This window comes from Quercus suber, unplaced genomic scaffold, assembly GCF_002906115.3.
Source record: "Quercus suber isolate HL8 unplaced genomic scaffold, Cork oak 2.0 scaffold_41, whole genome shotgun sequence".
NCBI classification, from domain to species: domain Eukaryota; kingdom Viridiplantae; phylum Streptophyta; class Magnoliopsida; order Fagales; family Fagaceae; genus Quercus; species Quercus suber.
Genome location: NW_027069506.1, coordinates 2,113,425 through 2,127,067, shown reverse-complemented (window position 1 = coordinate 2,127,067; position 13,643 = coordinate 2,113,425).

Sequence of the window (13,643 nt, the reverse complement as noted above, 5' to 3'; positions counted from 1 at the left end):
CCGAAATTTTTTCAAAGTAGAATATGGTAGGCTACTATTCCGGTTTGTCCAGGAACACCCTGGACAAAATTCCTAGAGTCGCCACTGCATTTTGCCACACTTAAAGTCTATTTTATTATTTTACCACATCATTTTACAACATACCATTTATCATATGTTTTATATTTCAATTCTATATATTAAAATAATATTTCCTACACATTAAAATAATATATTAATTACTCTCTGTCATCCTCATCCAAATCTTCATCGTCAACAACAATGGCACAACCACCACTGCCGCAAAGGCCACCAACAATCACTGCCACAACAACAATGACAGCCACCATCGACACAAACTGATATCCACCAACGCCACCTCAAAAACACACACACACACACACACACACACACACACACACACACACATACAACAGAGAGATCGGCATAAACCCACATCCCAAACCCACTACCAGCACAAACCCACATCCACTGGCACAAACCCACAAACATTAAAATCAGCCCACAACTACTCAAGAAAATCAACCCACAACCATAAAAATAAAACCCACGGCAACATTGAAAAAAAAAAAAAAAAAACCACCTTCTCAACAACATATTGGAAACCATAAACCCAACAATCCAAAACCTATGAACCAAGAAAAATTCCTGTCATTGCCGATCACAGTGCCATTTTTCTGTCCACCTTAACTGAGTACAGAGCTTCGATGGGTCAACAGATGGGCAAATTTTATAGGTTTGCATTGCATCTAATGGGTCGGTGGCGAGTGGCAAGGGAGATGGGTTGGTGAGAGTGGAGGAAGGCAGGGAGGCAGGGAGATCGGCGTGGCCAAAGGGCGATGAGAATGCCAGACAGAGACGTAGAATGATGGCGTCTTTAGATTGGCGGCGATGGAGTCTTCAAATGAGAAGCGATGGCGGCGGCTTGATCGATGAGGTCTGAGGTCGGCGGCTTAATCGGTGAGGTCGGCGGCTTGATCGGTGATGGGAGAGTGGAGATGGAGGAAATCGGTGAGAGAGAACAGAGGTGAGAGAGAAGAGAAAAGAATAAATTGGAGAGAGGGAGGAGCTGGGTCTGATGTGAGAAGAGAGAGAAAAAATTAAGACTGAATGAGAGGAGAGAGAAAGCCAAATAAAAAATATTATTTTGGTTTACCACATTTGTCCGTACTGTTGCAAATTTGCAACGGTATGGACAAATGTGGTATAACTTTGGCACATATGCCACAGCTAATGGGAGCTATTTTTTGTGTTTGGTGTGGGATATATGCCAAATATTTAGCATTTGGCACATATCCCACATCTACTATGGGTGCTTTAAGTTATTATGTGCAATCACTAAAAAAATAAAAGAGAAATACTTTAATAATCATGACAACTATTTGTAAGAGTTTCTTACAAATAATGGTGTGATAGGCTAAAAACGAATTGATCATTTGTGATGAATTAATTGATTAATTAGTCGAGTTTAATTAATTAATCAAATTAACATGTAAATTACTGATAGCATAAACAAATCACCAATTAAACTAAGTATGCAACAAAAAATAAATTGACACGGTGATTTGTTTACGAATGGGGAAAACCTACACGGCAAAAATTCCACCAGGTGATTTTAAGGTCATCACTCTCGAAATTCCACTATTATCACTACAAGTGGTTACAATTAAAGGAATCCTAGTACCTTATACCAACCTATAGTTGAACCTTTACTCCAATACCCAATTAGACTTGTTCTGTAGTGACAATTTTTCCTTTTGATGCACGGTTCTCAGTATGTGACTAACCAATTATGCGGATCCCAGTACGTGACTTTAATCACCAACTAGAGAAGGTTGTTGGCTGCAAAGTTCTTCAGTTCATCCACGATGAAGATCAAGAAGATGCTTGGTTACAAAACCCTACGGTGCACAAACACAACAACTTCTACAAGAATGATGAACTAGGGAAAAACTCTATCTCTGGTCACAATTTGCTTGAACAAACTTTGCTCAACACTTGTGCAACTTTTGTCCTCTTTGACGGCCCTTAAAATAATCATTTTATATGTCTAGGGTTGTGAGAAAAGAAAGCCCAAACACATAATTACGGATTAGAGTCAAAACAGATCTGAAATTCTATTTTTCATAAACCTCGACAGATACCCATTTGTCGAGCTGTTGTCGAGCTACGGGGCTGGAACAGCTTCTTAAGCTCGATAGATGGCTAGCTATCGAGTTTTAATGACAGACACTTCTTCAGCTTGAATCTTGGACAGACTTGCATGGCTTCAATATTTGATCTTAAAACAAAGTTTCTTGAAGTATTAAATATATCTTAAATCTACCCAAATACAAGTAAAGTGCGTTTTGTCAAAAGATTAGCCAATTACATAAAATAGTGACATATATTCTGTAAAGTTGTGATTTACAACTATGTGTTTTGTTGACTTTTATTTAATGCCAAATTTGATTACAATTTTATTCAATCTTTTGTACCATGTATTTATTGTGTGATTTGATTGTAAGGGCTGTGTGATAGAGAGAGAGTATGTGAAGACTTAAACAATTGAAGATTGAGGAGTTCTTGCGGGTAGCTCGCTACTAAGCATCCTACGAAGTAAGCCATGTGCCTTGTACATGACTGAAATGCGAAGAGTTAGGACAGATGGCAACATCTATGTTTCCTGAGTAGCTCGCGGGTAAGGCCTTCCCGCAAGACATTCTGGTTTGCCAGATTGTACTATCTGATACACACTTTCTGTACCCATACTATATATACCTACATTACCCACAAATGTTGAGGAGTGCTTCTGAGAGAAAACCCTAGCCAAACACCTTGAGAGTTAGAGATTGTTATACCCACAATCCTCTACACATTTGCTTGTGGAATTTTCTCAACTTTTACCTCTCAATTTCCATACCATTAAGAGATTGATAGCCCAAACACTTACCACACCCTTTTAGAGTGTCAAGTAAGGTTTTGGTGCTGTTGGAAAGTATTGAAAGAAGCCAAGGATGGTAGATGCAACATGGAGCTTGTTATGGGATTTGGAGAGTTAGACAAGACACGGTTCCGAGAAGCCTTGTTGGAGTAGGAGCTTGGAGGGCTTAGGTACATCGGGTAGATTAGGCTTGGAGGGTATCTTGCTAACCCATGTATCCCAACTAATTGTCTAGTGGATCGATTACCGCTTGGAAGGTGGCAGAGAGGTTTTTCGCCGAGTTCTTTGGTTTCCTCTTCGATAACAAATCGGCATACTATCTTGTGTTTGCATCTTTCTTCCCTACTCTTTTACATTCTATTTTACTGCTGTGTTGCTATGATTATGGATTAAAGTAGTTTGTTTGTTTATCCGCTTGCATTTACACTTTTCCGCACTTAGTTTTAAGTTAATGTAAAATCAATCGAGCCGTAACTTTAATTTGGGGGTTTAAATAGCTCTTCTGTTTTCAACACTTTTTCGAGCTTTCATGTTCCTAACAAGTGAATCACATATGTTCTAACATGGTGAAACTAGAATTTAAGTTTAAGCAGGCAAGATTAGAAGAAAGGATTGAAAGCAAAATTAATTTGAAAGATATTAATAGAAATCAATATATATATATATATATAAATACACAATTATATTATCATCTTACAAATTGTAATATAATTGTAAACTATAATTTATTTCTCAAACCTATGTTAACTAACTAATTTGCCTCGACTGTTTTTCATATTTTGAAGCCTTTTCAAGATATATTCGTTACTAGCAGCTTTGAATTTTTTATTTTTTTTCACATTGTATGTAACCAAGCAATATATCTTTAACCATCTATTTATCTCCCATTCAATTGGGTGATAAATTTCTAACAATGTTCATTAATGAAAAGGCACTTTCAGCAGTAGTCGTTGCAATCAATTGCTTTTAAAAAAATTATGTATAATTCAACTTTCTTTTTACGTTCTTCTAAGTATTAAGTTGAGATTATAGCAAAAATCCAAAGTTTAAAACCGTGAAAGAGTCTAGAGATCAAAGGAAAAAAAAAAGGATTAGTGAAAGGATGAAGCATTAAGGATTTAGGAGTAAAAAGTTTCTCCCCCCACCCCCCGGTTTATGGTAGGTCCATTCCTGTCGCGTGAGAGGGGGGAGAACTTCTCCCATAGGAGTAGAAAATTTATCTTGCCCCTCACCCAATATAAGCTTACAAATCAATAAAGAAACTCAACCAAAAAAAAATGTTGTATAAAGTAAAAAAATAAATAACTCAAAAAAGAAGAAGAAAAGAGGGTAAAAAAACCTAATTCCAATGGGAAGACAAATGACCATTCTTTCTTGTCGTATATGAGAGCTTCAAGTTAAGAGCATAAGCACTCTTTTAGTGATTATTTATAGTTTTTCTCCATTAAGTCAGATTTTCCACGACCCATATCTAGTCCACTCAAGTACCTCCTTTCTTTCACAACAAAAAAAGAAAAAAAAAAGAGGGAAAAAAGACCTTACTCTTAAGAAAAGACAAGTGACCATTCTTTCTCGGCACATGCCAGCTTGAAGATAGGAACATAAGTATTCTTTTAGTGGTTATTTTTTTAGTTTTTCTTGATAAAATTAAAATTTCCATTTTATGAGCCATATATAGTCCACTCAAGTGCTATATATATATATATATAATTACAAGAAAGATTGGTCACTGATCTTCTTTTAGGAATGTGTATATATATATATATATATATATATATTGCACAGCTTTAGAAAGGAGAGAATTTCAGAAAGTCACTCTCTCCAACCTTTTCTATCTATCTTTAGAAGTAGGGCAAGTGTCTAAAGACCGGGGAATCCCTTTGACTCAGGTTATTCACTGGACTGTTAAGCTATCGAGTCTTCTAGGGTTGATCAACCCCTTTCAAGAAGATTCATCCAAGATTCTAGATCTCGTTAAATTCTAAGGAGGAGCCCATTCCATAAGGAAGATGAGAGGAAGGCAGGCTTGAAGGCATACATAGTTGGCTGGTTATTTGTCTTTCCCATCCCTGCTGCTACTGCAGGCGCTCGGAATTCATATATTCTCTGGTAGAGGGGAGTCGAGGTGGAATTCTTTGGTGGGCTAGCTTAAAAGAAGTCCCAATTGCAGTAGGAGTAGCTACTTGTTTTATGGCTTTCATTTTAGCTTCAGATCCTGAATCTCCATAAATGGGTATGACTGGTTAAGGTGACCAGCTTTTGTGCGGCAACTGCAAGTTAAGGTACTCTGGATTTGTTATAGCGCCACCATTTCACAATATACATTGTCCGGGAAAGCTAGTCTTGGGATTGCTGTTTTATCCTACTGACGCTCTTCTTATGAAAGTGGAGGCTTTACTCTAACTGGTCTTGTTAAAGATCAGTGACCAATCTTTCTTGTAATTTTATATATATATATATATATATTGCTAAATAAAAGAAGGGAATTTTCAGTATGGGCTTATTGACCCTACACTACATGATGGTAATGAATAATATATGCTAGCTTGCAAATACGTACGTAATATTATTTTTAGTGATTATTTATAGTTTTTCTCAATTAAGTTAAATTTTCCACTTTATGGCCCATACATAGTCCACTTGATTACCACCTACCACTGCACTTTCCAATTCTTTTTGACTAATTTGTTATTTATTTCTATCATTTCACATGTTTATTTGGGATACTATGATAATTTTTTAGTTATCCCAAATATTTAAATGGTTTGGTAGGTGGAGTTATCTATATTATTTATAAGAAAATTATCCTCTTTGAATTAGACTTTTATGTGGTTCAAAAATATCTCTAAATCTTACGTTTAACAGGGAAAAAAAAACTTGAGGATAATCTGGTAAAAATATATTTCTAATTCCACTTAAAATTCCATTTTTTTAAAAACAAACTTATCCAAAATTATATTAAAAAAAAAAGGGATAAATTATGACATTGGACCAAAAAAAAAAAAAAAAAAGTCTCATCGCATGCGCATAGCGCGTGTGAAGAGGCTAGTGTTATATATGAAGATAACATATAAGGTTTTACTTTTGCAAGTGTGTAACCCATAATCTTGACGGGTAGAATATAGGTAGAACACTAGTACATTACATTTATTAATTAATCTATATTATATATAAGAGGATTCCCCTTTTTGGACTAGACTTTTATGTGGTTCAAAAATACCCCTAAACCTTACGTTTAACAGGAAAAAATTTGAGGACAACTTGGTAAAAATATATCTCCAACTCCACTTAAAATGCCTACAAAATAGGACACTCTCCTACTAATTCATGTTTTCAAAACAAACTTATCCAAAATTATAAAAATAAAAAAAGATAAATTATGACACTAGACAAAAAAAAAAAGCACGTGCGATGAGGCTAGTGTTATATATGAACATAACATATAAGGTTTTACTTGTGCAAGTGTGTCACCCATAATCTTGAGGGGTAGAATATAGGTAGAACACTAGTACATTACATTTATTAATTAAATTTAAACACGTGATTGGTTTGATTAACAATACACAAACAATGTCATAATTTCCAAAAACAATTAAATTCAATACAATTATATATTTGAATTTGAATCAAGAACCTAATCTACATAGATGTGTTTTTGAATATGAATTCTCCTTATTTTGTTAATAAGTGCTCTATGTCTAAGGATGCAAATGAGGTTATAAGGGTTGGAAAAACACACAAAGTGGAGAAATTCTATCATCTTTAATGAGGTGGTTTCAACATTGATGAGATATGAACGAGAGAAAAAGATGATGGGTGATGGTGAATGACAAGGGAGACAAAACGACAAATGTTATGAGAGATGATGGTGGTAATAAATTGTGTGTGTGTGTGTGTGTGTGTGGTTGACATGTTATTTTTTACTACTTTTACTATTCTTATTTTTGGTATTGCTTAATTTCTGTTAGGTTCTAAATATGTTGTATGTTGGCAAACTGAGAACAAAATCTTCTAGGATTAGATCTTAGGGTCTTTGAACTGTTTTAGACTGTTAGGACATATATGTTTTCACTTGTTAAGAACATATGTCATCTGTTTATGTAAATTGGCTAATCTTTTGACAAAACACACTCTACTTGTAATTGGGTAGTTCTAGGTGTTTTTAATACTTCAAGAAATAAGGTTTCAAGATCAAGTGTTGAAGTCATCAAGTCTGTCCAAGAAAAACAATCTGAAGTGCAAATTCATTACAGCTTGACACCTACCTCAACAGATGTCTCAACACCTCTCGACACCTCATATGTCGAGAATTACTGATGCTCCTATATAAGCTTCTGTCGCGATCCGGTTCTCATTTTCTCGATCTCTCTCGATCTGTCCGTGGCTGTTCATCTCCCAAACTCCTTTTTCTCACTCAAAACCTTCAACCCACGTGATTTCCGGCCCTTCCTTGCTTCAAATCACTTGGTATGATCTCTTTTTCCTTCATTCTTCATGCATTTCATGTTTTGAATCTTAGGTTTTGGGGTTTTTGAAAATTTTTGGGGTTTTTGAAAATTGATGAGTTTTTCTTGAAATTTTAGGATGGGTTTTCATTTAGATGTGTTCAAAATCTCATGCATTGCATCACATGTGCATTAGAATGGTATTTCCATGCATTTAGATGTGTGTTCTATGCTTGTGTGCTGGTAGGATTGGATTGGGTTGAGCCCATGATGCTTTTTACTTTGCATGTCATACGTTCATGCATTCCTCATGCATACGTACTCTTTATTCAATATATTTGATATATTTGAATTGTTTTGGGACTTTTCTGATTGTCTTTTTCTCTCTCTTTGACTCATTCTGTTTACGTTAGTAGTGTCTATGACACCTAAGCGTAAATCGACTCCTGCTCGGAACCCTCTTCATTCTAGAGCTTCCTCCTCTTCTGATTCTGTTCCTCTTAATCTTCAATTCCGTGATGATAATGCCCACAAGGCATTCTCGGAGAACTTTTCTATATGAGGTGTTCATTCGGAACGCCAAGTCATTTTGGCGGACTTCGCCGACACTGACCTTCCTTTTGTCATTCACAGTAGGGGATGAGAGTCACTGTGTGACGTCCCGGTCACTTGTCCTCTCGTGCTTATTCAGGAGTTTTACTCCAACATGCACGGGATTGATCGTTCAGTACCTCTCTTTTTCACTTGCGTTCCAGGTACGCGCATCCCTATCACATTGCAGCTCGTTGCAGATGTGCTTCGGGTTCCTAGGATAGAGTTTCCTGACTATCTTTCTTATGAGCGTCTGAGGACTGTGTCCAAAGATGAGCTCATTTCTGCTTTTTGTGGCGCCCTGCTGATTGGGGTGAACATCAGTATACATCATGTAGACCTTTTGCTAAAGGTCCTAGATTCTTAAACATGGTGATGACTTTTGTACTCCATCCTCTCTCTCACTACAACTTTATCACAGAGCCTCGTGCTCGATTTTTGTTATCTCTTCTTAATCATCTTACTATAGATTTTCCTTCTTATTTCATTCTTTCTATCATAGATGTTCATTTACATTCGGCGTCCCGTGATAAGCTCATCTTTCCTTCCACTATCACTAGGATCTTACGCCATTTTTCTATCCCTTTTCCTGTGTCCGACCACTTCACTCACATTTGTGCCATAGACGTTACTACCGTAAAATGTAGTGCAGCGTAGTTTAGGTCATGATAGCCGGATTCCACTCCTTCCTCCCGTTTCGCTCCATCACGTACTGCTCCGTCTACATTTGCTCCTTCTTCCTCTATGGGTGATGTATCTCTTGGAGACATCATGGCGCAGCTGCAGTGCATGGATGCTCACCTAGATACACTCTCTACTGAGTTGTATTAGGTGAATGTTCGTGTTGGTCATATTGCATGACGGCAGGCGACCATGGGTGGGTTTGCTTCTGAGGCTACTCCATCACCTCCTCCAGCGGCTTCTGATTCTAATGATGATGATGATGGTGATGACGATGACGCTTCGGATGATGATGGAGATGCTAGCTCTACTAATAAGATGTCCACTTGACACACTTACCCTTTGTCACTCGTGACAAAAAGGGGGAGTAGTTTTGGATATGAGAATAGTCATCTTAGGGGGAGAGTTAGTATATGATAGTTTTGTTAGGGGGAGTGTTGATACTTAAGGGATGTAGTGAGGATTTGATGTATCTTTTTCTTTTCTACTTTTTAGATACATTGTTCTTGTATATGAGGTCTTGTGACCAGTTTTTACATACATTGTACTTATTTTTTCTATATGGGGATGTATGTTTCTTTCACCTGTCTCTTCATGTGGTGTTTCTTCTCTATCTTTATACATATGTTTCTTATACTTGTATGCAATCTATTATTTCTGTCTCACACAAGATGCCTTGATGAGTTTTGTTTAAAGTGTTTCAGAAATACAGGTTGTCTAAGTCTACTTGCCATAAACTCTTTTCTTACAAAGTTTTTCAAGGGTTTGTGATATGATAGATTTTATTGTATTCAACAAGTGAATATGAATTGAGTGATTTATGACTTCTCTCATATATTCATTTGTTTGTTGTGGTTTTGTTACGGATTGCCAAAGGAGGAGATTTTTAGGACATATGTGTTTTCACTTGTTAAGAACATATGTCATTTGTTTATGTAAATTGGCTAATCGTTTAACAAAACACACTCTACTTGTAATTGGATAGTTCTAGGTGTTTTTAATACTTCAAGAAATAAGGTTTTAAGATCAAGTGTTGAAGTCATCAAGTTTGTCCAAGAAAAACAAGTTGAAGTGCAAATTCATTAAAACTCGACATCTGCTTGATAGCTCCTCAACACTTTGCTATCCGTCGAGATTTATAAAATCAGATTTCCTGATCTGATTTCTTGGGATCCGTGAATGTGTCTTTGGGTCTTCTTTTCTCCTAACCATAGACATATAAAATGATTATTTTAACAGCCGTCAAATTGTACACAAGTTGCACAAGCATTGAGCAAATTTTGTTCAAGCAATTTGTGATCAAAGACTAAGTTCTTGACCTAGTTTATCTCTTCTAAAGAAGTTGCTGTGTATTTACACCAAATGATTTTGTGACCAAACATCTTCTTGATCTTCATCGTGTAAAATGAATTGAAGAACTTTGCAGCCAACCTCTCCTTCAAAGTTGGTGTTGAAGTCGCATACTGGGATCTTTGCATTGGTTAGTCACGTACTTGGGAGCTGTGCATCAAAGGTGGGAACTGTCACTACAGAACAAGTCCAATTGGGTATTGGGGTAAGAGTTCAACTGTAGATTGGTAAGGTACTTGGGATTCTCTTACTTGTAACTGCTTGTTGTGATAATAATGGAGTTTCAGGAGTGGTGACCTAAAAATCACGCGGTGGGGTTTTTGCCATTAGGTTTTTCCCCATTCGTAAACAAATCACCGTGTCATTTAATTTCCATTGCATATTTAGCTATTTAGTGATTTGTTTGTGTTACCACGCGTTTGCATGATAAATTGATTAATTAATAACTTGACTAATTAATTAATTAATTTCTATCACAATGGGTCATTTAGTTTGTGGCCTATCATAGACATTGCTCAAGTTGATACAAGTTAAGATTAAAAAACGTACAAGTTGCAGAAAGAAGAATTGAAAATTTGTCAAGCTTGACCGATTGAGAGAGACCTTCGACTGATCGAACTGCGATCTACATAATTTCAAATAAGGCCCAATAGTTTGTGAAACATTTTAGGGTTTGATTCCAACACTGCTAGGTATAAAAGGAAAACCCTAATACATGTTTTTCAAGTCTTGAGAGTTATTCTTGTGAGTTTTGTGAAGTTTTGTACCGTCTAACTCTACAAGAACCCAACAGAGATAAAATCTTGATTGCAAGTACTAGTGGAGTAAAGTTGCTGCCAAGTCTTCAGCTATATATGAAGCATACTAAATATCAAAGCATGAACAAATGGTTCATGTGAGAATAGATCTAGATCAAGGAAGTCTGTGGGGGGTGGGGGTGGGGGGGGGGGGGTTTAGAGCTTAGTTGGTAACTATGTTAGAGTTACTACGAATTGGTATTCTTGATTTTAAATCTCAACTTAATATGTGGATTTTTCTCTTGGGATAGTTCCTCCATTTTTTTTTTCTTTTTTTACCTTGAAACAAGTTGTTTCATTGGTTTTCCTGGATCATCACATATTGTGTTATTTATTTTTCCGCTGTGTTATTTCATATGATGAATGTTTAACCTTGATCTGAATAATTAACCTAAGTAACAACTTAACTAATATATTAGGTTAAACAAATTGTGTTTTCCAATGGTCTAAAACTTAACAATTTCCTTTATATATTTTTTTTGTACACTTCATTTGAACCGACAAACTCTTTCTCATTGGTACATTAGTCTTCTTTGTACATGTATGAATGTGTGTTTTCTATGCCTTTCCTAATCGAAACGAGATACCAGTTCTACCAAAAGATAAAGTTCGCACTTTTAGCCTTTTAGGAAGTGTGAGAGGATGATAATTACTTGCATGCACATACCGCACCAGCAACATTAGCATTCGCAACATAGAAATCAGAGACCGCCATCAATATGTAGCTCTCTTCCGTTTCTCCCATTGTGGAGTTCAAATCAAGAATTTCGCCCACTCGTATCACATCATTTGCCATTGACTGTTTATTACCCCCAAGGCTGAGTAAGAGAAGAATAATGAAAGAGAAGAGGTGCTTCAGCTTTGGCATTGTCATAAAAGCATTCACGTTGCCAAATGTAGGTTTAGGGGTAATAAAATAGGTAAATATAAGTGTGGAATTGCTTGTTATTATAGCTTGAGTGATTTTTGAGTTATCAAAGTCCAAAAAGTAAACATAATTGGTAGAAGAAGTAGGACAAATAGAGAATCAATAACTACCGGCCTTGCCGAGGAGTACTCAGAACTACAATATTTTTCTTGATGATTATTTTTATGTAATGGGTTGAATGAGTTACAAATTTAAATGATTATATATTTTTATTTTTGAATAAACTTTTTGTTGAATAATTTGTGAACGTTTTAGACCCCTTAAAACACAACCAGATTGGTTAGCCTAGATTAATTAGCCAAGTTGTTACTTAGTCAAATTATGCAATTCTAGGTTAAAGCAATCAAATAATCATATCAAAATAATAAAGAGCGGAATAATAAAAGACACAATGATATGATCACCCAAAAAACCACACGGTAAAACCTGGGAGAGATTTGACCCACCGATCCTCAAGGCAAACCTAATCCACTATGAAAGAATCGAAGTTCATACAAAAGGACTACAAGCTCCCGCTCGACTTCCTAATGCTACCCACCAGTAGAACTTACGACACGACCACGTGCAATTTGAATCCACGGACTCCTTCTTTCTTGAATTCTTAATCAGCTACAAGCACCCACGTTTATATTCTTTAAGTTTCAATGGAGCAACCGTTGATCATCAAGATGTAGATAATCTCTACTTGAAAACCTAAGTTTATGTGAAGGAAAGCANTGTTCTTGTTCAGTGCCTTGTGTTCCATTAGGTATAGCTGGGATACATGTCAAACAGGTGTATTACCTGAGGGCTTGTATTGTAAATTATATTTCTGTGCCTCAGTAACAGTGTGTATGTTGTTGTATCAAATCAATTGTTAGTAAAAGAGACTCATAAGTGTTAGTTTTAAGTCCTTAAAATGTTGTGATTATTTTTTAACAAAGTATAGTAGATACAATAAATTAAAATTTATAGATTAAGCTTTATAAAATTTGTATTCTTTTTAATGGAAATATAATACATTTTACATTCAATTATTATCTAAGGCAAGATATATTGTAAATAATGTAATGTGTGGTTGGAATTTTTATATAATATTTCTTACAAATGGTCGATTTTCCTTACATCTAGAATGACCTAAGAAGGAAACATATATAAGTAAATCCATTATTTATATTTAAAAAAAATACAAGACTTTAATTTTATCAAGTGCCTACCAACATTATGCTGAAAATGTGACATAATTGTTAATGAAGTAACTTCTCTTTCTACAGTCTACACAGACCTCTCATCACAATGCATCACATAAGTGGACCGAAATGAACCGATATGAACCAAAGTGGACCAAAATGGACTGAAGCGGACCGTAGGGATTAAAATAGACTGAACTAGACCAAATGGACTAAAGTGGTCCGGAGTAGAATGAATAAACTGAAGTGCATTGAAATGGACTGAGGTGGACCGAATGGACCAAAGTGGACCGAAATGGAACAAATGGACCGTAGTGGACTGAAATGGACTGAAGTGGACCACATGAACCGATATGCTACAGTTCAATAGGAGCATAGCAAAAATAAATATTAAGTTTCAACTTTTAGATATTATATAGATAGATATGGATTCACCCTATAAATTGTGTTATGTATTTCATAGAAAAAGAGTGCTTGGAGCGTGAATTTGAAGTTAATGAATGCATGAAAGATAGAATGTTGTTATATGAAAAATATTTCAAATTTCAAGTTCTGAATGAAACTCTAAATGTTACCGGAGCATGAATTTGGGCGTGTTCTTAAGAATTATAAATGTACAAATTTAAAAATGTATGATTTATAGCCAATAACGTCTGTGCGAATGTTTATAGAACTCTCACTTATAATGGTTTTGACATTTTAATATTTGTATAACATATGAGAATATTATGTAGTTGATATAAATGAAATATTAAAATT